The sequence below is a fragment of the Ictidomys tridecemlineatus genome, chromosome 1, assembly GCF_052094955.1.
Source record: "Ictidomys tridecemlineatus isolate mIctTri1 chromosome 1, mIctTri1.hap1, whole genome shotgun sequence".
Taxonomy (NCBI): Eukaryota; Metazoa; Chordata; class Mammalia; order Rodentia; family Sciuridae; genus Ictidomys; species Ictidomys tridecemlineatus.
Window position 1 is genome coordinate 125,393,409 of NC_135477.1, and position 24,092 is coordinate 125,417,500.

General features: G+C 36.9%; 1 long non-coding RNA gene across 1 annotated transcript; it reads right to left on the reverse strand.

Annotated features, from left to right (window-relative positions):
* Positions 1-10,923: 10,923 nt before the first annotated feature.
* LOC144366408 (uncharacterized) lies at positions 10,924-20,279 on the reverse strand. Its single transcript, XR_013425512.1, has 2 exons — positions 20,010-20,279; positions 10,924-11,094 (listed from the first exon to the last, which is right to left on the reverse strand). It is a non-coding gene; the product is annotated as an uncharacterized LOC144366408 (long non-coding RNA).
* Positions 20,280-24,092: the final 3,813 nt, after the last annotated feature.

Below are 24,092 nucleotides of genomic sequence, written 5' to 3' on the forward strand. Positions count from 1 at the left end.
GCCCTTTGTGAGTATCTTACTGTAGGGTCACAGAAAAAGACTGTCTAAGAGACTGAGCCAAGTTCCACTTGCTGTGTGATCTTTGATAGAAAAGTTAATTCCTACAGCTGGAAGCCTGTAGGATCCTTTGCTGATCTGCCAAAAGCAGTTGCAATTCTGTGGGTCACAATTTAGGTTTTCATCTTTTTTTTTTTTCAGACCAGTTTCTTTGGAATTTATTGAACATTTTTAAGGACCTAAGATAACTCATGCGTGCTCCTTCTCACAAAAAGAAGTATTTTTATTCTAGCAACCAGTTGCCGGGCTAAACTGTGAAATTCATTTTTTTTAATTATGTATATTAATTTAATAAGCTTTGTTTATTTTATTATATACAGAAATAGAATTGATCATATATTGTATCTTCACGTTTTTTCTTTTACTATGATTTTCTTTTTTTTTTTCTTGTGAAAGATGCAATATTTATTTATTTATTTATTTATTTTTTTATTGGTTGTTCAAAACATTACAGAGCTCAAGACATATCATCTTTCATACATTCGACTAAATTGGGTTTTGAACTCCCCAAATACATAATACAGACTCACTTCTGTTACACACTCACATTTTTACATAATGGCATATTAGTGACTGTTGTATTCTGCTACCTTTCCTATCCCCTACTATCCCCCCTCCCCTCCCCTCCCCTCCCAACATCCCTCTCTACCTCCTCTGCTGTTGTTCAATTCTCTCCCCTTTTTTTCCCCCCACCCCCTTGCCCCTCATAACCTCTTATAATTTTGTGTATCACTGAAGGTCTCCTACCATTTCCATATGTTTTCCCTTCTCTCTTCCTTTCTCTCCCCCCATTCGTCTTAGTTTACTGTTAGTCTTTTCCTCATGCTCTTCCTTCCTGTTCTATTCTTAGTGGCTCTCTTTATATCAAAGAAGACATTTGACATTTGTTTTTTAGGGCTTGGCTAGCTTCACTTAGCATAATCTGCTCTAATGCCATCCATTTCCCTGCAAATTCTATGATTTTGTCGTTTCTTAGTGCTGCATAATACTCCATTGTGTATAGCTGCCACAATTTTTTTATCCACTCATCTATTGAAGGACATCTAGGTTGGTTCCACAGTCTAGCTATTGTGAATTGTGCTGCTATAATCATTGATGTGGCCGTATCCGTATAGTGTGCTCTTTTAAGGTCCTCAGGGAATAGTCCAAGAAGGGCAATAGCTGGGTCAAATGGTGGATCCATTCCCAGCTTTCCCAGGAATCTCCATACTGCTTTCCAAATTGGCCTCACCATTTTGCAGTCCCACCAGCAGTGAACAAGTGTGCCCTTTTCCCCACATCCTCGCCAACACTTATTGTTGTTTGACTTCATAATGGCTGCCAATCTTACAGGAGTGAAATGGTATCTTAGGGTGGTTTTGATTTGCATTTCTCTGATTGCTAGAGATGGTGAGCATTTTCTCATGTGCTTGTGGATTGATTGTATGTCCTCCTCTGAGAAGTATCTGTTCAGGTCCTTGGCCCATTTGTTGATTGGATTATTTGTTATCTTATTGTTTAATTTTTTGAGTTCTTTGTACATTCTGGATATTAGGGCTCTATCTGAGGTGTGAGGGGTAAAAATTTGTTCCCAGGATGTAGGCTCTCTATTTACCTCTTTTACTGTTTCTCTTGCTGAGAAAAAACTTTTTAGTTTAAGTAGGTCACATTTGTTTATTCTTGTCATTAACTCTTGGGCTACGGGCGTTCTATTAAGGAATTTGGAGCCCGACCCCACAATATGTAGATCGTAGCCAACTTTTCCTTCTATCAGACGCAGTGTCTCTGTTTTTATATCTAGCTCCTTGATCCATTTTGAGTTAACTTTTGTGGCTGGCGAGAGAAAGGGATTCAATTTCATTTTGTTGCATATGGATTTCCAATTTTCCCAGCACCATTTGTTGAAGATGCTATCCTTCCTCCATTGCATGTTTTTAGCCCCTTTATCAAATATAAGATAGTTGTAACTTTGTGGATTAGTCTCTGTGTCCTCTATTCTGTACCATTGGTCCACCTGCCTGTTTTGGTACCAGTACCATGCTGTTTTTGTTACTATTGCTTTGTAGTACAGTTTGAGCTCTGGTATCGCTATACCATTTTTAAGGACCTAAGATAACTCATGCGTGCTCCTTCTCACAAAAAGAAGTATTTTTATTCTAGCAACCAGTTGCCGGGCTAAACTGTGAAATTCATTTTTTTTTTACAGTGCCTACTTGTATATGTTAAATCATACCATGAGCATAACATGGCCTTAGGACTCATGGAAGGTCAAGAAATTAAGGGAACAAATTAATATAGCTGATTTCAGGTAAAGTCATTGTCTAGGATCCTTTGAAGGTTTCTATCTTTTTCAAAGAATATTTTACAACAACTTCACACAGCAAAGAACATGGACCAAATCCTAACACGGTCTCTTAAAAGATTATTTGATCCTGAGAAAATCAAATTAATTCCCCATCTTCATTTTCCCATTTTATAAGGGGAATTAAAATATATATTTCACAACATTATATTATATATATTTATATATATTTTTCTTATATATATTATAATATATATTATACATAATATATTATAATATATAATATAATATATATAATATATTTATATTTATATATATATAAAATATATATTTCACAATATTATATACAGAGGTCAGAGATAATAAATGGAAAATGTCTGACTCTTAGTAACCACCTAGGATCCCAAGATAGTAGTTGTCATTATCATCCACATCACAATAACGAGGTCACCAATCCTCACAACATTACAATATTAAAAGATACTTATTGTATCTTAGAGAATTTAAATCACTTTCTCAAGCAATTATTAAGATATGGACTTGAGATTTGAACCCAGGCCTATCAGAGCCCATACTCTTTTTTTAAAAAAATACTTCCATTTTTATTTATTTATTTTTTAAAATGTGGTGCTGAGGATAGAATCCAGTGCCTCACATGTACTAAGCAAGTGCTCTTCCACTGAGCCACAATGCCAGCCCAGAGCCCATACTCTTAGCACTAAATTATGCTATTGTTGTTACTTGTAATATTATTGCATTTTCATTATCTTTATTATTAGGTATCTCCAAAAACATGTCAGAGTAAAACAACTCAGAGAGCACATGATGCCACAGCTCTCTCCCTCTCTGAGGGGCATCCAGTGCAGGATATTAGCCAGGCATAGTGACTCACACCTGTGATCCCAGCAGCTCAGGAGGCTGAGGCAGGAGGACTAGGAGTTCAGAGCAAGCCTCAGCATTTTAGCAAGGTCCAAAGCAACTCAGTAAGATTCTGTCTCTAAATGAAGTACAAAATGGTGGTGGGAGCTATTGCTCAGTGGTTGAATGTCCCTGGGTTCAATTCCCACTACAGAAAAAAAAAAAAAAAAAGAACAGTATATGAGATCAAGGATCAAGCAGAACTAGATTTGAATTTTGGTCTATCTTCTCCAAGTAGTGGTAACCTTAAATAAGTCTTTAATTAAGCCTTAATTTCCTTATCTTTAAAATGAGTTTAATAATAATGTCCTCTGGGATGGCTGCAAAGATCAAATATAAAATGTGATTAACACTATGTATAGTATGGAATGCTCTATGAATGTTTTACGTTAATTTTATGGGGTTTACTACAGTTACCAGGATGTCAGTCATAGCTAGGTCTATGGAAACCACTTTAACTAATAATAGATACAAGATAGTGATGGAAAGACTTGCTGGTTCTTCTAAAGAAAAATCCTACATCAACCTCATCTCCATGTCATGGAGAATAGTACCAAATCCAAAAATGTTGCATCCACACAAGCAGAATGTGATTCTCAGACCTATAAAAATATTAAAGACTAACAATAAACTGCTTGATAAATCTATCTCCCCAATATCAGAGAATATAGAAGTAATAATATAGAATGTAAATGTGATGAGCACTGTATAAATTTTTTTAAAATCAAAACATTACCTTAAATTCACACCATACAGTGTTCTCATGGCCTTAACATTACACCAATCCCCTCTTCTCATAATTATTTTATAAGACTAGAGAGAGAGGATTCTCTTAGGCACTAATCCTTGAAACTACGTCTTCCTGTCAGTGGAAATCTTACTACATAGAAATCTGGATAATTAAAGGAGATTTATCAGACCTTCATTAACCATGATGACAGTCATTTGGCAGGTCCTGCAATTCATTGAACGCCCATGTGTGAGTGCTTGTTCCTTGAGAACCCATGCACTCTGGTGGCAGGCAATTACTCACACCTGCTTGGCCTAGTCCAATTATCTTCCTAACCAGTACAAGCATAATTGCCACATTAGCTGATGGAATCCAAAAAGGGTCTTAAGTCACATCTGGGCCCTCAAGACAGACTTTCAGTTCCCAAAACTGTTCTGAGGGCATCAGTGTGAATATTGTTACTTTTTTCTAATGAAGTAAATTGGGGTGTGCATGCTGAAGATTGGAGCAATAACTTATTAAAAGGCATAATCATCTCATGCTACCTGGGACAGGATTTTTTATAAGAGTCTAATGATAATAATGAATAGAATGACCTATATATTCCTCATATAGGACACTGGACTAGGAATCACATGGTCAAGGTGTAAAAAACAAAATATCACCATACAATATTAGATGCACTATCTAGTAAACTAGTAGATCTGTAGTTAATGGTAATTAAAATAATGTTCTTCTGAAAATTGAGAAGGATTTGCTTTGGGTTTTCCCAGATGTGCTCAGACAGAAAGATAAGTAGATTCATCAAATGACAAGCAGGTATACACCCATGTTGCTCGAGACTCAATTACAATTATTTAGCACACTGCCTTCATGTTGCAGGCACTTGGAAAACACTTGCTGAATGAATGAGTGAAGTCAATAAAAATAAGCTAGCCAGCCAAAATCAGAGGTCAACATTTGAGTGAGCTAACAATTCTTGAAAAAGAAACTCTTCCCCAGTTTTTCTATTGAGGTTTAGTGTTGTTGTTTTTTCAAGTATAAACTTGTGGCAACAATACCAATGCCCAGAAAGTATTATGGGTTTGTTATGGTTTAGATATAAGGTGCTCCTCAAAAGCTCAGATATGAAACAATGCAAGGAAGCTTAGATGGGGAAGGAATGGTTTAAGACCGCCTTATCCTAATCAGTGCATTAATCCTCTGATAGGGATTAACTGGGCAATAACTATAGGCAATAGGGTATGGCTGAAGAAGATGGGTCATTGTGGGCATGGTTTGTCGGTATATATTTTGTGCACGATGAGGTGAGGAGAGCTCTTTCTGTCCTTCCTGGTGTCATGTCTTGAGTTGCTTTCCTGCACCACACTCTTCTGACATTATGTTCTACCTTACGTAGGCCCTGAGGAATGGAATTGGCCATCTATGGACTGAGACTTCTGAAACTATGAGCACCAAATAAATTTTACCTCCTATATAATTGTTTTTGTCAGGTATTTTGGTCACAACCTCAAAAACAGTTGACCAAAACAGGATTCAATAAGGTTTTCATTTGGCCTATGAAACTGGGATAAGAGGTATCCTAAGTGTCCATTGTGATCTGAGTTTCCTTTTTAGTTCCCTTCTCCACACCCCAGCTTCAAAATGCTATGCCTAAAAGGTAAGATCATAACCTAATATAATGCATTTCCTGCACCAACGATTTTTGCAAGTCAATATAACTTTTTGAATGAACTTCAAAACTCCAAATTTAGGCTAGTGTAAAAAAAAAGTTTGACAAAGATATTTTAAGATTTTGAATGAAATATATAGAAGAGTCTAGGAGCAAGATTTTGTTGTATGAAAAATGTAATATGAGCCCATCTACTCGAGCCTAAGTTAATATTGGTTAGTTAATCCCTCATTAGACAGAGTTCACACTCTAGCATTAAATTTAATAAATAATCATTACAATCTATAGTGTTTACCTATCATTAATAAGTTTTTGATCACACATTAATGTGAATAATATTTAGAAAGTATTTCTTAGATGTGAAATGTTTATGATAATTAAAAATAATTCACTGCTATTAAGTAGACTAGAGCAGACAAATTAAAATATTAAAGTGCTGATGATCTAGGTCTCAAAGCCAATCCATGCCTTCACTATATCATGCAATGCTTATGGATTTTTTTCCCCAAGCAAACAAGTAATTCTAAAACTTCAGAGTGCGTGTAATTCTCTAAGAGATATAGTTAAGATACAAATTTTATAATGACAAAAGACTCCAATTCACTATACGTTAACAAAAGGAACTGGAGAATTTTCATTTTAAATAATAATCTCAAATGATTCAGAAGCATTAGGATAAGGTCTAGATGTGAATTTATTCTTGAACTGCCTATTTATACTAGTCACAATTTGGGGAGACAATCAGTTCTAATGTGTTCCAAAATTATAGTCAGAAAATTGTGGAGAAAATTAATATGGGAGGCATATAAAGGGGCTAGAAAGAGAGGAGCCTGGGAGAATCAATTGTTCCTTCTCAGAGAACATGAGACTTACATAACTTTAAAAGAGAATGAAAACTTTTCAAACATAAAAATCTTACTTATATTTCCATTTCCAAAATCAGCATCATATCTGAAGTCAGGTAGCAGTATTTTCCCTTTAAAAGATCACAGAGGAATAGGAAAGATGATCAAGTAAATAACTGGCATCATATAAAACATAAAGCAGAGCATATTTCCTGACAGATTATTTGTAATAAACATTTGTGAAATGAAATGGGCAAATGCCTTAATCATTAATCATTAATCAATGAACAATTAAGAGTAGCTTATGAGAACAATTATATATTTACAGATGGTATAATTTTCTTTTCTGTTTGCAGTAATGGAGATCAAACCCAAGATTTCATGCATGCTAGGCAACTGCTCTACCACCATCTCCAACTAGAGTTTTCTGTTTAACAAAGTTGTTCTACAATGTCATGTCAGAACCTACTCTTTAAAACTAGTGCTAGTGAATGCTTTAGCCAATGACCTTTTATTATAAGTGATAGAAACACATAAAGACATTAGCACAAAGAGATAACATAAATATTTTCAAACATAGGAAGACTAAGAAAGTATGTTTTGACTCGAGGTACAGCAGAATCCAGGAGTAAGAGAATTTGTTCAAAACTCTAGATCTCTCATCTCTATGCTCTGCATTTATCTGTGTCTTCTCATTCTCAAGCACAATCTCCCCTCATGGCGAAAAGATGACTACTATCAACTCAATTCAACATCCTATACTTCCAGTAATGTTACCAATAGAAAGGAAAGGGAATACTTTTATCTCAACCATTCAAGTGAAACTCACCAAATAAGCTCTGATTGGACTTACATGCCCATCACCGAATCAATCATTGTGGCCAAGAATACAGGCTCAAGCCTGATCCAAGACTATCCTTGGACTTGAAGAATGATTGGCCACATCCAAACAAGATGGACTGAAAATGGAAGAATTGATGATAGTTTCCAAAGAAAAAATAAGGTGCTATTACCCATTACTCTATGAACATGTTCTGTGGATGCTGTTAAAATAGAAGTCTTGCCTGTTTATTTTTAGAACCCTCTTTAAAGAAAAATTTAAGTGAGATCATTTGATCTTGACATGTGATTCCTAGGTAAGAGGCCAGTGTAAATAGCTTTGTAGTGAAGAGGGAGAAGGAGGGGAAGGAGAAGAATTTGAGGAAGGAAAATACAGAAGTTACCATGAGAGCCATCATTTTGAGATAGCTATTTACAGTCCTACAACAAGACAGTCTAGAGTAGAGAATTTTTAGAGCTAGAAGGACAAGGAGACACTCTAGGGTTGCAAATTAAAAAGTGAATTTTAAAATTAGACTCCTTTCTACTTTCATTTCCATTTCTCATCATTTAATTCCATCTTCATCTCCCTCTTGTTTTGTCCAATGCAATGTACATGTGGGTTTGGGTAATTAAAATGGGCTAGTTCATATTGAGAAATACTCTCAGTGTAAAATACATAGAGAACTTCAAAGACTTAGCATGAGGGAAAAAATATAAAATATTTTATCAATATGTTATATTGATTGCATGGTGAAATAATAATATCTGAAATACAGTGGGCTAAATAAAATTCTTCAGGACACAGCAGACACATCCAGGAAAACTCTCCCTGACTCTAAGGCCTCTATTCATGTGTTTTCAAAGTCCCTGCAGAATTCATGCTGTGGTATTGATGACTTGCTTCATTGTTTTCCTCCTAAAACCTCTGAGTTCAGGCTTTTCACCTTCACAGTGTACCCAAGCACTGTGTCTGGTAGATACAAAGTACTCCATATATATTTGCTGTATTAATGTTGAACGATTAAGGATAAGTTACTCCTCATAGTTCCCCAGAAACTGGAGTCTCTTTGTGCCCTATAGGAGTGGGAATTGTATCTTTATTCTTTCAGTAAGATAGCTTTCAATGGACCAGGAAGCAGGACTCCCCAAATGTGCTAGACCTTGGACTTCCCAGCCTCCAAACTGTGAGAAATAAAATTTCAGTTGTTTATTTAAAAAAACAATAAAACAACATGAATTTCTGTTCCTCCAATTTCCAGAAACTTTTTTTTTTTAGCTCCTATGTGGCAAGAGAGGTTCATTGGCATTCTCTTCCTTACAGGTGACACAGGCAGGGGAGAACAGCTTCTGATGAAAGCAGGGATCATGTTTCATAGTTAATGGATATCTGCAATCAAAAGGCTTGCGATCTAAGCATCAAGACAAACAGCAGATCACAACATTTAAAACACACACTATATTTACTTTCCAGCTTTTTAATTATAAAATCAATGGAGTGTTAATGATTTAAGCATTACTTTGCTCAATGGAATACCAGAACTTCCCTTTTTTGAGGCATAAATTTGTAAGTTGCTCAATTTACCCAATTTGTCAGAACAATTTCCATTAGTGAATATGAATATTTAATGAAGAGGAAAACTGGCATAAGCCACTTCTTTTAAGCCTCTAATGACTTACTGGAAGAAATGAAATATATTAATGAATTATCTCATTTACTGTTTTCTATCATGTAGCAATCATCCACAGGCATCTTTGATTGTTGTCCTTTGCTTTGTTTTGGGGTTGGGTTTTGATTGTGGTATATTTATTGAATAATAAAGGAATATCAGCGATGTATAGGGTGTTTCCCTCAATATGAACAACGAGTAAAAACGTTCTTAAGTTTTCTCAATACCTCAATTATGCTGTTTGTTCCTACCAGAAACAATTGTAAATGAAATAATTAGATGTTTATGTAAATGGAAAAAAAATAATTTCAATATAATTATTTGGGCCCTGTATTTTATGTTTCAAAAAAATCACTTTCACATATTTTATTTCATTGAACCTAATGAAGAGTACCATTATTCCTAGTTTACAAATGAATGAACTGAGGATTGAAGAGGCTAGCGTGCTTTCCCAAATGTCAAAACCAAACCCAACCCAAGATTTTAAATTTAGTGATTATTCCTCAACCAAAAACCTCCCTAAGAGCTGCATACCTAAAAAAAAAATAAATAAAATTAAAAAAAAAAAAAAGATTTGCTATCACAAAACCCCTTATTTCAACCTGATTTTATTTGCCTCTTTCTAGTTCACCTCCAAGTGCTTGGCACATAGTAAGTATTCATTAAATGTTAAATATATTATTATTCTTTCTTTCAAAGTGAAGTTGCTAAATAGAAATGAAAATTTATTGAAAGTTAAGTTCTATTTCACTGAGATTTTTACTGTATGTTAGTTGTTCTCCTTTTAAGGGATGTAACTAGACTTCTTATTTCATGACTCCAAATTTACATAGTTAGTTTCTTTATGATTCTGTGGTCCTCTAAGGCATAGGAAAATTTCTTTGAATGATGTCAATAGCTGAGGTTTCATATAATTGTCAGAAAATAAAAAGCCCTAATTGTATCACTAGGGCTTCTATAATGGTGCCAATTAGTATGGACTTCTTTTTCTGGGCCAAAGGAAAGTTAGTGTAAATTTCATGCCCTTTGGTTTCGAATAATCATTAGGTCCATTTGATCTGTTTTCACTAGCTTTTTACCACCTTTCTGATTTTCTTCACTTTAAGTTTTTAACTCCTCTCTTTCCACAAAGAGTGCTAAAAAACTATTTTCATAATCCTCTTAGAATTTCCCTAAACCCAATCCTTGATAATGTCCTCCAAATTTCACAGAGATCCTAAAACAAATGTTTTCAATCTGTAGAAAGGGGCATTTAAATATGCTTTTCATTTTGCTAGAAAAGGTTATTTGATAAAATGAATCCTAATGGACAGGCATGATGGCACACACCTGCAATTCCAGTAACTCAGAGGCGAAGGCAGAAGGATCACAAATTTCAAGCTAGCCTCAGCAACTTAGTGAGAACCTGTGTCAAAATTTAAAAATAAAAAAGGACTGAGGATGTGGCTCAGTGGATAAATGCTCCCTGTTCAATCTCCACTACCAAATAAAAAAAAAACCTAATAATGATATTCTAGATAATTTGATCTTCTGGCCCAGGCTAGACATACATCAACACTACATCAGTCTGGGAAGTTCCTCTGAGTCAGAGGAAAGCAAGCAGACAGGAAGGGTAAGATACAAAGGGTGAATGCTATTAAGTGACTAGAAAGTTATGTTTAGTTTTGCAATCCTCTCATTTCTTCAAGTGATAGCAAACATAATGTATACAAAATGTTGTTTATTAAAGTTATGACTAGTCTAAATTGTATAGCATAGTGTTTAGAAATTATACTCAATAGTGGTTGCCTTGGAAGAACTAGGAACAACTAACTATAATTATTTAGTTGGCACAGTGGTATTTGTTTATTAAACGTGGTATTAGCTTGAGACAGCTAAGCTGTATTGTTACAAACTTGTCAGTGCTGTAACAAACTCCAATACTCCACAGGTTATTCACAACAAAAGTTTAATTCTGGTTCACTAAAACCCCAAATCAGAGTCTCTTATCTGCAGGGATTTCTCTTCCACATAGAGATCCAGAAACCTGAACTCCGTTTGTCCTATAGATCTTTGGTCTTCATTGTATAACCTCCAACGTCAACGTGCTTATGTGCTTAGTGCTGTGGAAAGAGAGAGAACATAGAAGATTTTACACAAAAGGTTTTTATGAGCCAGCAAGGTAGCACCTCATAGAGATATTCTTCACCATTTAGCACCCAATCCCATGGCCATACCTAGTGGCAATAGAGGCTGGGAAACACAGTCCAATTGGGTGTCTAGAAAGAAAAACAAAAAGGATATCTCTGCATAAATCTTTAAAGTCAAACAGACTGATTTAAATCCTGACTCCACCACCAACTAAGTGATCTGAGACAAGTAACAACAGCTCTGGGTTTCCTCACTTTAGATGGGGATTGCAATACTATTCCATATATTTGGCTGCAAGGATAAGTGACATAATAATGGCAAATTTCCAACATTTACCAAGTTTTTCTTAAGTGTCAGGGAACATTCCTAGCCCTTTCCATGTTATTTCATATTAATTTTACAATCCATCTACAAAATGGGTACTATGGTTTTCAGCTCTATTTAATAAATTAAACTTGTGGTAAATGAAGTAAAAAAAAATCCAATAATTATTTATATCCACCTGTATCCACACCCTCTCTATGTGATTTTGTACTAATTCCAAATAAAATATACCTATTTCCCCATCTCATGGATCTGGGCTGGCTTTGTGAATGCCTTCAGTCAATAGACACTTGGCTAATTTGGAGCCTAAATTATGAAGGACCTTGCATATTTCCATGAGTTATTTTGGGTCCTGCAAATATCAGTGAAGAAGTCCACTTGCTGTGAAGGATGGGAGGATGCATGAGGAAGCTATTCCAGACTAGGCTGCCCTGGTCTGATCCATCCCCCCAGGCCACTCTAGCTCTTGCACAGACACATGAGCTAGCCCAAACAAGACCACCCTGGCCTGGCCCTGACCAGAACCATCTAGTGAACCCACATACTCATGTGCTTAATTATTTGTTTTAATCTGTTTTGATATCTTTCGTTATACAGTATTATTTGTGGAAATTGCTGAGATAGATGCCCCATGTGGTTGTATTACCAGCTTACAGTCACACATCCAGCAAGTAACAGAGCCAAGAGTATAATCGTAAGGACATGAGGAAAACCTATGTCAGGTAATCATTTTGTCAAATTGGCTGAAGCATCCAACAAATGAGAGCCATTCATACTATGCTCTATTATTAAATTCTACAATTTAGGCAAAGTGATGTTTGCCTTATCCATGTCAGTTGTTACACAATTGTTTCTCTAAAACTAGCCCTGCAGCTGACATGTGATAAGTCTTCAGTAAAGATTTATTGAATAAATTACCGGAGGCTGGCTACTCAGATAAATCAGCAATGAAGCCTGCCCTTGAAGAGCTGAGAGTCTAAAAGAGAAGATCAAACATAGACATAAATAATGGCAATTTAAAATGGGAAGGTTAAGTGCCTCAGGCAAGAAATCAGTGGAGGATTCTAGGGATTCAGATATGGGAGGAATGACTTACTACTAAGAAGAAGTAAAACGTCTGCTGAGGTGATGCTGTTTGATTTTTATTTTCATCGCCTAGATTTTGAACATATGAGCATAGGGCATGCCAGGCATGGGCCATCATGAGCAACCACGGAAGCAAGAAGCAATTATATCAGCACAAGGAAAGAGTGGTTTCCATAGGGTAAAAATGAATTCACTCAACAGACCTCAAGTGGGATGGGGCTGTAGCTCAGTGGGAAAGCGCTTGCCTTACATATGTGAGGCACTGGGTTCTGTCCTCAGGACCACATAAAAACAAATAAAGATACTATGTGTTTATCTACAACTAAATAAATATCTTTAAAAAAAGGGACCTCATGTGATCAAATTTTCCCACTCTGACTCACAGAATCTGACAATTGGCTATCTGGTTCTAACTCTTGCCCTTAATTTCTCTCTTCTTTATTCATTCTTGGATTGCTACATTTTAGTTTACCCTGTTCTTTCAACAAACATCAGTGAGATGTGTTTTATAAAGACTTTATAATGTCTTCTATCTTTGCATTATATCTTTCTGTCTGTGTGTGGATGTGTGTTATGGGGATTAAACCCAAGAGTGTTCTACCACCAAGCTACATTCCCACCCCATTTATTTATTCACTTACTTATTTATGTCTTGAGACAGAATCTTGTTAAGTCGCTGAGTCTGTCCTCAAACACAATCCTCCTGCCTCAGCCTCCCAACAAGCTGGGATAACAGGCATGTGCCACTGGCACAAATATCATTATGTCTGAGAACACAGGTGAGCACTATTTCCAAAGATTAGAAGGGAGAAAGCATTTCATCCACTCATTACGAAACAGAGTAAATAAGCTTTTTAATTTTTATTGTTAGTTGTAGATGGACATAATAACTTTATTTATTTAATTTTGTGGTGCTTAGGATTAAACCCAGTGCCTCACACATGCTAGGCAAGTGCTCTACCACTGAACTACAACCCCAACCCCAGAGTAAACAATCTTAAATATAGGGATCACCTTTTCTTTTTTTGGTACCGGGGATTGAATTCAGGGATACTTAAACACTGAGCCATATCCCCAGCCCTTTTTAGTATTTAATTTAGAGACAGGGTCTCACTGGGTTGCTTAGTGCCCCGCTAGTTGCTGAGGCTGGCTTTGAACTCTCCATCCTCCTGCCTCAGCCTCCTCAGCCACTAGGATTACAGGCATGCACCACCATGCCTGGCAAAAAAAGCAAGGATCACTTTTACACTGCTCATTCACTCCTAAAAGCACCTGTCAAGTTGGAACAGTGTTCCAATGCACATTGAATACACAAATATGCAGAAATACCATCTGGTCTTAAATTAATTTAAAAGTTAAGAGAAAGCAGACCCCTTTATCTACCAAGAAGTCCAGTTAATGTTGATTATCTGTTTCCTCTATAAAGCCTAATTGTATTTCTCAAAATCTAAGTGTAAATGGGCACCTTTTATGTTCACTTGCTGTGCTAGGCATTTGGCTTAAGAAATTGTCTAAGATACAATCCTTGCCCACAAAGAGCATAGTGAGATAACTACCAGTGACTCTTACAGGCTCTGAGAGTCCAGTAGTAAATGAGACAGGGGAAGGCCCTTGTCTTCACAGAACTTCCAGGCCAGAAGGAAGATGCCTAAAATTAAAAAGTGATGTGGGCTATTGGATAATAAAACTATGCAATAGGCCAGAAGGTTATTGTCTAACTTCTTTAAATAGGGACCCAGGACAGGTTTTAAACTGAGAAGAGATCGACAGGAAGGGGTCAACCACGGAAAACCCTGAGGATTGAATGCTGTAGGCACTGCAAGTAGCAACTGCAGAGGCCTCAAGTCTGCAGTAAACGGCTATTACATGCATAACAACTATTTCAAGCCCAGTAGGTGTTTTAAAAGAACTTAGAGATGTTGACACGCTAACTAGGGAGTGGAGCTCAGAGCCAGCACAGAGCTCCACAGAGGTAATCTCACTTGGAGCACTTTCAGAGTGAGCATGTGTGTGTCGTGTGAGTTTGTCTGCTCTGTTAACCACAAATTATTTTTGGCTGTCAACCATGAATCGAAGGCCACCTCTAACTAGCTTGGCTTCCTCTCTCACTATCTGTCATGCTGTCAAGTCCTTGGCACCCAGAGGCCTGTGCTAAAGTGGTAATCCTAGCCAGTGAAACCCATCCATTCATCCGCTCCCACCTCTTATCTGATCCCTGTCCAGAGTCTCCTGGGCAACCAAGTCATAAGCTAGCACCCCTTATTCCATGAACACAAGGTGTGTGCTCATCCTCCTGCCAAATAAGCTATTTATGTTTATCACCCTGGGAAGCAATTTGTTGATCAAGAAAAATGCAAAGAATTTCATTTAGAAATCCTGTATTAAACACCTACTGAGATTTTAATTGAATTTTTAATGCTACCCATGAAAAATAATTTGTGCAGATCTAGCTATTTATGCCTATAATAAGGATACAGGGACACATGCTTTCCTTGTCAGGCTCATTTCCAACTCATACACACTCCACTGAGGTAAAGTTTAAAGAGGATCTTGGGGAAGCTCTGTTTCCACGTGAGCTCCCAAATGGTTTTCACCTAGAAATTGTTCTCACCTAGGTCTAGGCACCTGTTTAAAGCACTCAACTAAACAGCCAATTCACTTCATTCTAGGGGTATAGAACCAAATTAAAAGCCAGATAATAATGTCTTCCCATTAGGCTTGGATTAGGCTTTCTAATCCATAAGCAGAACTGTAGACGTTTCTGCTCATTTCCACAAATATCCATCGGTTTCATATCTGTCACACTTAATTGTTTGCAGTTTGAGGGTCTGTATTTTCCATTAGAATATAAAGTCAATAAGGATAAGAATTTTACCTATTTTGTTCATCACATTTTCTCCAGTGCCTAGCCAATTATTTGGCATATGAATATTCAAAATTTCTTGAATTAATGAATAAATGAAGCAATACCTCAGAAACATTTCTCAGTCTAAAACAAATTCTGGCAATGAGTCTGGTGCTTTCACATTCTTTAGCCAATCACCACTCTGGCCACCACACACTCCACTGTCCACACAAGAACCATATATACATCTCTTGTTTTTCTATAGGATGGCTCTTGAGGAACACCCAGCCCAGACACAGGTACAATGTGAGGTGCACATGCTGGCGGTGTTATGTTCCATGAAATCAAGGCAATGGAAAACAGGAAAAACAGAAACTGTATGCATTTGTAGAAATGCACTTCTGCTCATTCCATTCGTGGTAATAGTTTCCACCAGCTGTGTTCAGGACTTGCTTTTCACTGGCCTCCGTATTTCTTCATGCTATGGCTCCCATACACAGTGTACAAAACTCTTGCTATAGTGAAAGGTCTTATGAAGCCTCCATACAGTTGTGCAGGTTGAGAACTATATAATCCTAGGGATGGATGGCACTCCCTAGGGATGGCACTTTGTAGATGTCATAGATTTCCATATTCGTTAGAAAGATTTTAAAACAGATATGAGAGTGTTTTACTCCAACAAAGGTGCATTGGAGAGGAAAGAGGATTGGAAAAAGGTAGGAGCTGCAGAATTGTACATGTACATATATTGTATATATACATATATGAATACAGGACAGCAAATTCCACATATATATGTATATATGAAAGCACCAATTTATAAAAACGATAAATAAATAGAAGGAGGAGTAACCATATTGAGGAAGGGGATTGGGGGCAGAAGAGAGAAGGGAAAGAGGAAGTACTGAGGACTGAAATGGAGCAAATTATATTCCATGTGTTATGCCAAAATGAATCCCAATATTATGTATAACTGTAATTCACTAATAAACACTTCCTAAAAACTCAGCACTTAATGTCAATTTTCCATTGGGTAGAAGTAAATGATTTCAGAAAAGTGTGGCTGGAAGAGCTCTACCAGGACAGTTGTCTTTACATGATGAATCAGAGAGAGACATATCCACTATTTAGGGCAGTAAATCCTCTGCCCTCCTTTCAAATCTCTTCCTGGTCCTTGGAAGAGAAAACTCCCTCTCTCCTTCCAACTTCAAGGGTTTTCCATTCTATCTCATTATCTTCCCTAACTTTTGATGATGAAGGGAGTAAGGGTGTAAGGTTTAAGATGATAGTAGACATGGAATTTTTTTAAATTCCCACCATCCATATCCTTTCTGATGATTTGGAGACCGGGTCTGAGGACTAGAAGTTTGAAGATGCTAATGGCTTCCTTGCCACCATATGTAGAAGGTCTGTCTGAAGTAGGTAAGAAATAAGATTATCAGACACAATAAGGGAGAGGGTCAGATGGAAGGAGAGCTTTATCTGGCAATGGTGAGTCCAGGCTGGAGTCTTCAAGGAGATATTTCTTACAGCAACTCCATGGAGTCTATAGACCACTTCTGTAGTTTTGCCACTGGTACAAACTGGTTAACTCGTCACTTCTTTTTAATTCAGTTAGAGTCAGATTTGTCACTACTCAAGGATTCCCAGGTTAATTCAATTACAATCATAAATACTTATTTTGGGAATTAAGTTAGAAAATGAAAGCTACATCATTCATAAAAAATAAAAGGGAAAAAAAGACTCTAATGCAAGAAATTCATAATATACCCCTTAGCTGGAATTTGTTACTACATATCATATGTTTATGCTTATTGTGTAATCTGCTCTATGAATTCAGCATAAGTTTTGGCATATAATAAACACTGAGTAAATATTAGATAGTAGTAGCTCTTAAAATTCTATACAATCAGGTTCATGGCTTCATAATGCCCAGTATAGTATTTTATTCACACATGTCTGGCAGTTTATATAAAGGATGTTTTCATTTTTATTTAGTGGGTTTGGAGAAATTGTTTTCATACATTTTAGGTGGTGTAGTACTCATTTGCTATTTCTAATATGGTCTCAATTTCCTTTTGGTAAATAAGATTGTCAAAGGGAGAGCATCTGACCCAAAGGCAGCCTGTTAGCCATGATTTCTTGTTTGGAATTTGAATCTTGAAAATAATGAGACAAAGAGTTAAAAGCAAATGAAGCCCAGAAGTCAACTGTGGTGACAGAAGGACGCATGGGTGATGGCCTCATTTCCTAGACTTTTCTGGTTCCTGCCAGTCCCATGCCTGGTTCACCAGCCACCAGTTGAATAACCACACCATGGATAGCCTTCCAATAATTATTTTTGGCTTTATTGGCCAGAGCTAATCTGTCTTAATTTCAGCTGAACAATTTCAAATGATTCAGAAGTCATCATCATTAGTTTGATTCAACTTCTGATAATAAATAATTCTAGTGTTTCCAAGGAGCCTCCAAAGGCTGAATACTCTCTCCATTTTAGTGATCATAATAGTGATGTTGATATTAAAGGTAATTGTACCTTACATTTGTTCCATGTATGTAATATGTACATGATCTCATGTAAGATTCATGACTACTTTGAAAGATGTATACTAAGGTTACTTCCATTTTCCAGTCGCGATAACAGACTGTCTGAAGTCGAATAAGTTTCCCAAGAGCCATAGCCAATATGAGGTAGTCTTGTCATCTTATGAAAGAAATTGTTCCTTGTACTAACAAAGTCCTTTCTTGGATCTGAGAACTTCCTATTATTGTCTACTCAGCCTAAAAGACAGCAGGGATCACATGCAGATTCACCTGTGTCCTCAGTATTGGTATGCCATGACCGTCCCAGATAGTCACCAAGTTACTAGGCAACCAGCTGTAAGAATAGCACATTGTTTGCGGGGCTGGAGCTGTGGTTCAGTGGTACAGCGCTTGCCTAACATGTGTGAGGCACTGGGTTTGATTCTCAGCACCACATATAAGCAAATAAATAAATAAAGGTCCATTAATAAGTAATAAATTTAAAAAATAGCACATTGGAAAAAAGAAATAATTGGGAGGAACATTAATTGATCCATTTCCTCTTTAGAATTATGCCTCAGACTCTCAGTAAAGAAATGCATACTTTTATTTTTCTAAAACCTTAATAGAGTATATTTCCATAAAAAATATTTGTCAATTATTTCAGTGGCATCAAAGCTTGCTATATAAGGACCCGGGTTATGTAAACTCTGTGTGAATGGTTGTATTGACAAGGCAGTTTGTTTGCAAATGATATCTCCATGCTATCTCCCACCATTTTTGCCTCAGTATTTCTTTGCAGGTATTGGTTAAAATAAAGCAAGTTATCTGACATTTAACCTCCATACAGAAGATATAGAACTTTCCATGACTGGGTTAACAAATCAGCTTATTAAGATCTATTTAAAGGTCTTTAATCCAGATCTTATTCCTTTCTGTTGTTATCTTGCCTTTATCAAAACAAAAAAAGAGTTTCTTCTTTATACTTTCACATTTCAAGTTTCAACAGTTGAGTCTATTTAAAAATGTGATTGTCCACACTTCCCTCTTGTATCTAAAACTAAACAAACACCTGTGCACACAATGTCCCCCAGTCTAAAAAACCATCCATTTTCTTCAGAGTTCATATTTTTGTAATGCTCACTTCTCAAGATCTCTCAACCTACTATAATATCTTGCTGAAGGAATTACTATTCTCTTTAGAACAAAGACGTCATTTCTTAGGATATGTAGTAGTAGTAATCAGTAAGGTATGCATTATGTTCATCCTAAAGCAATTTTTAAAAAATGCATGTAAATGCTAAATGGAATCATAAACAGTCATTTAAGCAAACATATAGCTGAGATTATCAAGCAATCAGGAAAAATTACAAATGCATCACAAGTTTTCAATTCTCACCTCTTGTTTTCTTTAACCTATACCGTGATTTAAACTAATTAAATCTAAAGGAAATAAATCAGGAGAAATTACTTTAAATTTTGAAAGGTTAGTTTCTCCTCAAAATAACAACAACAACAACAGAAATAACTGGTACAACTCTGGCTGAATATGAGTCAAGCTGTTCCCTTTAGCAAACAGGGAAGTTTCCACAGCCCCCGCCCTCCCTATCCTATCTCCAGTCCAGCCTCCTTCATTCATTCCTTTTACCTGCCTGGTAAGGGTACAGGCATGAGGTTTTTCAGCCCCTAGTCTATCTGCTCCTACCAACTTGTTTTCAAACCTTTTCTAGTGTCCCCTGTATTGTGAAACCCTGATTCTAGCTTTAACACTTCCCTGTCCTTCTCTGCCCACGTCAGGATGATCACTGGATTTTTCCAGTCCATCTCTAAAATGTTCTTGGTTTCTCTCCTTCCTTTAACTCTTAAAGTGTCCACTTGGTTTTCCTTCCTGTTTCTCACCTCAACTGCTCTCACAGACTCCCAACCAAATGTGTGGCTTACAGGTTCCCTGCCACCTCTAACCTACTGATTCAATGTCCTGATCATGTGGTTCTCTAGCCTAAAACTGTTTGCACCATTGCTCAAAATAAATTCAAACACTGTGGTGTGGCTTTTAATAGCTCACAGGGTCTCCCTGGTTCTGCCTTCAATCTGCCCACCAACACTCACCTCCTGCTCACCACAGCCAGCTCTGTGCAAGTGCTCACCATTCTTGCAGCTCCTCTTCCCTCTCTGCCTCCAAAACCCATCTTTCCTTTTCCTTCTCTCCCTCCTCAGGTCTTTCTCCCTCCACCCTTCTTCCTCACCACACATTACCATCTTAAGAATATCATATTCACCTTGAAGCCGTGCTGAACATCCTAACGTGGATATATTCCTTGCCTCTTTAGAATCCCATAGATCTTGGCTTTTATATTTCTAAACGGTGCTTATAAATTCCCTTGTACTCAAGTATGTGTCAGATTATTTCACTGGAGCATAAACTCCTTCAGGCTAGGTAGTGTGTCATAACATTTTTTAAACTCTTTTAAAACTTGGTAAGTTGCTTGTTCACAGTGATAATAAATTCCTGAACATTTACTTAGCTTCATGTACTGCGCTTAACATTTTACAAGCATATCTCCTTTATTCTTCACAAAGCTCAGAGTCTCTTATTTTACAGAAAAAGAAAATGGGACTTAGAGATGTCTAGTAACTAGCACAGTCCTAACAGTAGCAAAGGATAGCAAGGCAAGTGGTCCTAATCTAAAGACCATGCCCTACTAAACTGTACTGTTGTGTTTTTAAAGTATGCTCTATTTTAAAATAAGTAAATAAAACCTTAGTCAAAATTTCAAATACCTGTGCATATTGAAAGAGTGTGAAAATAGACACAAAGTGTATACTGTGTTTAAAAAAGACTTCCTGGTAATATTTTCCTGATGTTGAATAATTTTCTAACTGCAAATAATACAGAAGTGATAAATTTCAACTTCAGCTTCAGATATGAGCATTTGTCATAATCAGTTAATGGTGGCTTAAATGTAAAGCCATCCTGTGAATACAAATCCTGACAACACTACATGAATAATTTAATGACAACTGACAGGTCATATCCGAGAGATAAGGGAGTTATTCATCAAGTACTCGAATACACTAGAGGACATTACAAAAAGGATTTTGTGAGTTGGTAGTAAAAATAAATAACAAATATAAGAGGAAGAACCGAACTTTTAAAAATATTCCTAAATATATTCTTATTAAAAATACTGGCTGCAGATAGGCATGTGATACATATCATAAGAAGAAAACATGAATAACATATCTTGTTTGAGAAAATTCAAATTAATTTCTTTGGATAAACAACTAAATCACAGATGGGTAAATATGGAAAGATTATTATTGCATAGATTTTAAAAATTGAGAAACTTTTTTAATATTAATAATAATTGCACTGCTCAGACCCAAATATCTAGCTGGTCTGAAAATGCACATTTTATGATTCCTACTCCAGAAGTCCCTCTGCTGCTTCTCCCTGATACGCTATATAGTAAGTGTGAGGGCAGTATCTCTTTACTATTTAGAAAAACACATGATGTGAGTTTTTTGTTGCTGTTTTTTATGCAATAAAGGTCCACTGTTCAACTGTACATGGACACCGTCTGTCCTCACTGTCTCTGGTTTCCCTTTTCCCATCTCTCCTTAATATGATTCCATCAAATTTCTGTCTCTATCACTTCATCCAAATTATGTTGGTAAATCTAGTTTCTCACTCCTCAGCCTGCCTTGGCCTCCATGAGCTCTGGGAACAGTTGGTCAGCATCACCATCCTCAGGCATTCTGGTCCCCTTTCCAGCAGCCTGGACATTGAAAATCAGGCTGATGTGCACAAAAATGGTGCCAGGGTACAGGGTAGTAGGAGAGGAACATCAGGAAATCGGCTAGATCTGTTCTGAGCAGAACTGTTTAGGCCAAAGGCACTGAATACCATAGTGAGCCTATCCAATCCCTCCCCAACACAATATTGCTCCAGGACTGACATCTTTTACTTGGTCTCATTTTGGCAATAAATAACCTAAATGCAGACTCTTTTGGTTCCTCTCAGGGGAACAATTTCATTAGGAATAGAGCCAGCTTCACTTTGGGAATTTAAAAATGCTTCAGACTATTCCCCTGAATTTTTTTTTCTACATCTCTGAGGGTTCTCTTAGAAATTCTTACAGACCTAATTTCCTCAGATAGAAAGCAGGGATAATGCTAGTACCTCTTCCATGTGGCTGTAGCAAAGCTTATATGTGATGATGATTTACATAAAGCTTTTCACCCCGTGTGCTGACACTGTGAGGGTTTAATTGTGCTCATAAGACTTAACCGGGATGCTGGGTTATGATCTCTGAAGGGAGTGTGTGTTCTTTTCAAAGCTCTAAACTTTTTATTGCCCTGGATTTTGCATTAGGTCTTCTCTCTTCCTCATTGAGTAAAAATTGTATGTACCTATGAGCTTAGCTCATGAGAGCAAGTCAGGTATTCTGCTATTGTGTGCCCCTTAGATAATGCCAAGATGCACCGTAGCCCTCATCCAAACTCTACCGTCGGTCTCACAAGGCTGTGTGTCCCAAGAGCTAAGGAATGTTCTTCTACTAGGTGCTATTCTTGGGGATACAGGTATGAACAACAGACAAACATCTCTGCCTTTATGTCTTTAAAAGAGCTTACATTCATGTAGAGGGAAAAAAATAATTTAAAAACACAAAGAAGAACTGTATGCCACTTTGAGTCAAGTTTTTAGTTTTATTTTGGAATTGCTAAATTTGGAATGCCTAATAGACATCCAAATAGACAGCTGGAAATGTGCTGGAGAGCTCAGAGGGCAGGTCTAGACCAGAGATAGAAACTTGCAAGAAACGTGCAATGAGTATTAAAATATTGAAAGCTATATCACTAGTGAGAATGAATATATAGGAGAAAAAGAAGAAGAAATGTCCTGAGAACTCTAAAATTTTGAGATTTGGAAGAAAAATAAGATAAAAGAAGTTGGAAGGGTGTAGCCAGTAAAAAATCAGCCAAAGCTAATTCTTCATTCTTGCCTGCTTGACCCCCAAGCCAGTGACTAAGCATTGTCAAGATGCCATACTGTCCTAATGGACTACTTTTGCCTGAGTACTCTCCTGACTGTGACCTCCTTTGAACTGTGCAGAGGTCTGAGGATCCTCTGCCCTTCCTTTCTCTTCTTCCACTGTGCCACATCTGCCTCATGATCTCAAAATTTTGCCTACTACTGCTCACTCTCCCTTGATCCTCTGTTTGGTGTTGGTTCCCATAAATCTCTTGCATGGCTCTTCCTATCTTGGAGTCTGTTTTTCAGAATCAGATAATTCCAAGGCTTGTGTGTTCATCTTACAGACCTAGTTTCATTTCATTTCAAGTTTTTCAAGGGAATTACGTTCTGGTCATCTTCTGTACCTTTGGACTAATAACATAGTCTTTATTGATCATCTTTCCTTTCCTGTATCATTTCCGTCTTAATTATATATATTTCCCTTTCATCTTCCAATAAATTTCTTACATTTGAAAATTTGTCTCTGGGGACATCTATACAGTAAGACAGATGTTATAGGGAGAGCAATGATCCATATGATCAGAGTCTTTTCCAGCAGCAACTTTTGTGCATTATTATTTTTGAGGTTTCAATTAAGTAGTAATGTCCACACACTAGTTGATAGATAGAAAAATGGAAATTACTAATGGCCACTGATCCACGTGGCCATGAAGTTACCTGTGCTCTCTCAGATAATGTGCAGGATTTCCGGGTACCTAATCCCAAGGGCCACTGGCACAACAGATGGCTGAAATAACCTGAGGTTGATTTACATGCACAGACTGTGCAGTTAATGGGAAGAACCTTAGCAAGTGAGCCAAATGCTGGAGTGCACATCTGGATGGATACTTTGGACAGCTGGGCATAGATCAAGGGGATTATTACTGTTGTCAAAGAATTAAGGATTTTTACAACCTTATCACAAAACATCCATGACAATCCCTTACTTCTAAAAATATGGGCCTTAACTCTGGATCCTGTGACCCTGTTTGTCTATACTTGTCTTTCATTAATATTTTCAGTCCATTGTTAGGTTAAATTAAAGCTTAAAGCTTGCCTCATTTGGGATTCTAGTAACTCTGTAAAGCCATGGTGTTTAGCAACTCTTCATAATACATTCTCTAGAGGAAACTTCTTAGGTCACCCATCTCCCTCTGAGGTTGCTATTAAACTAC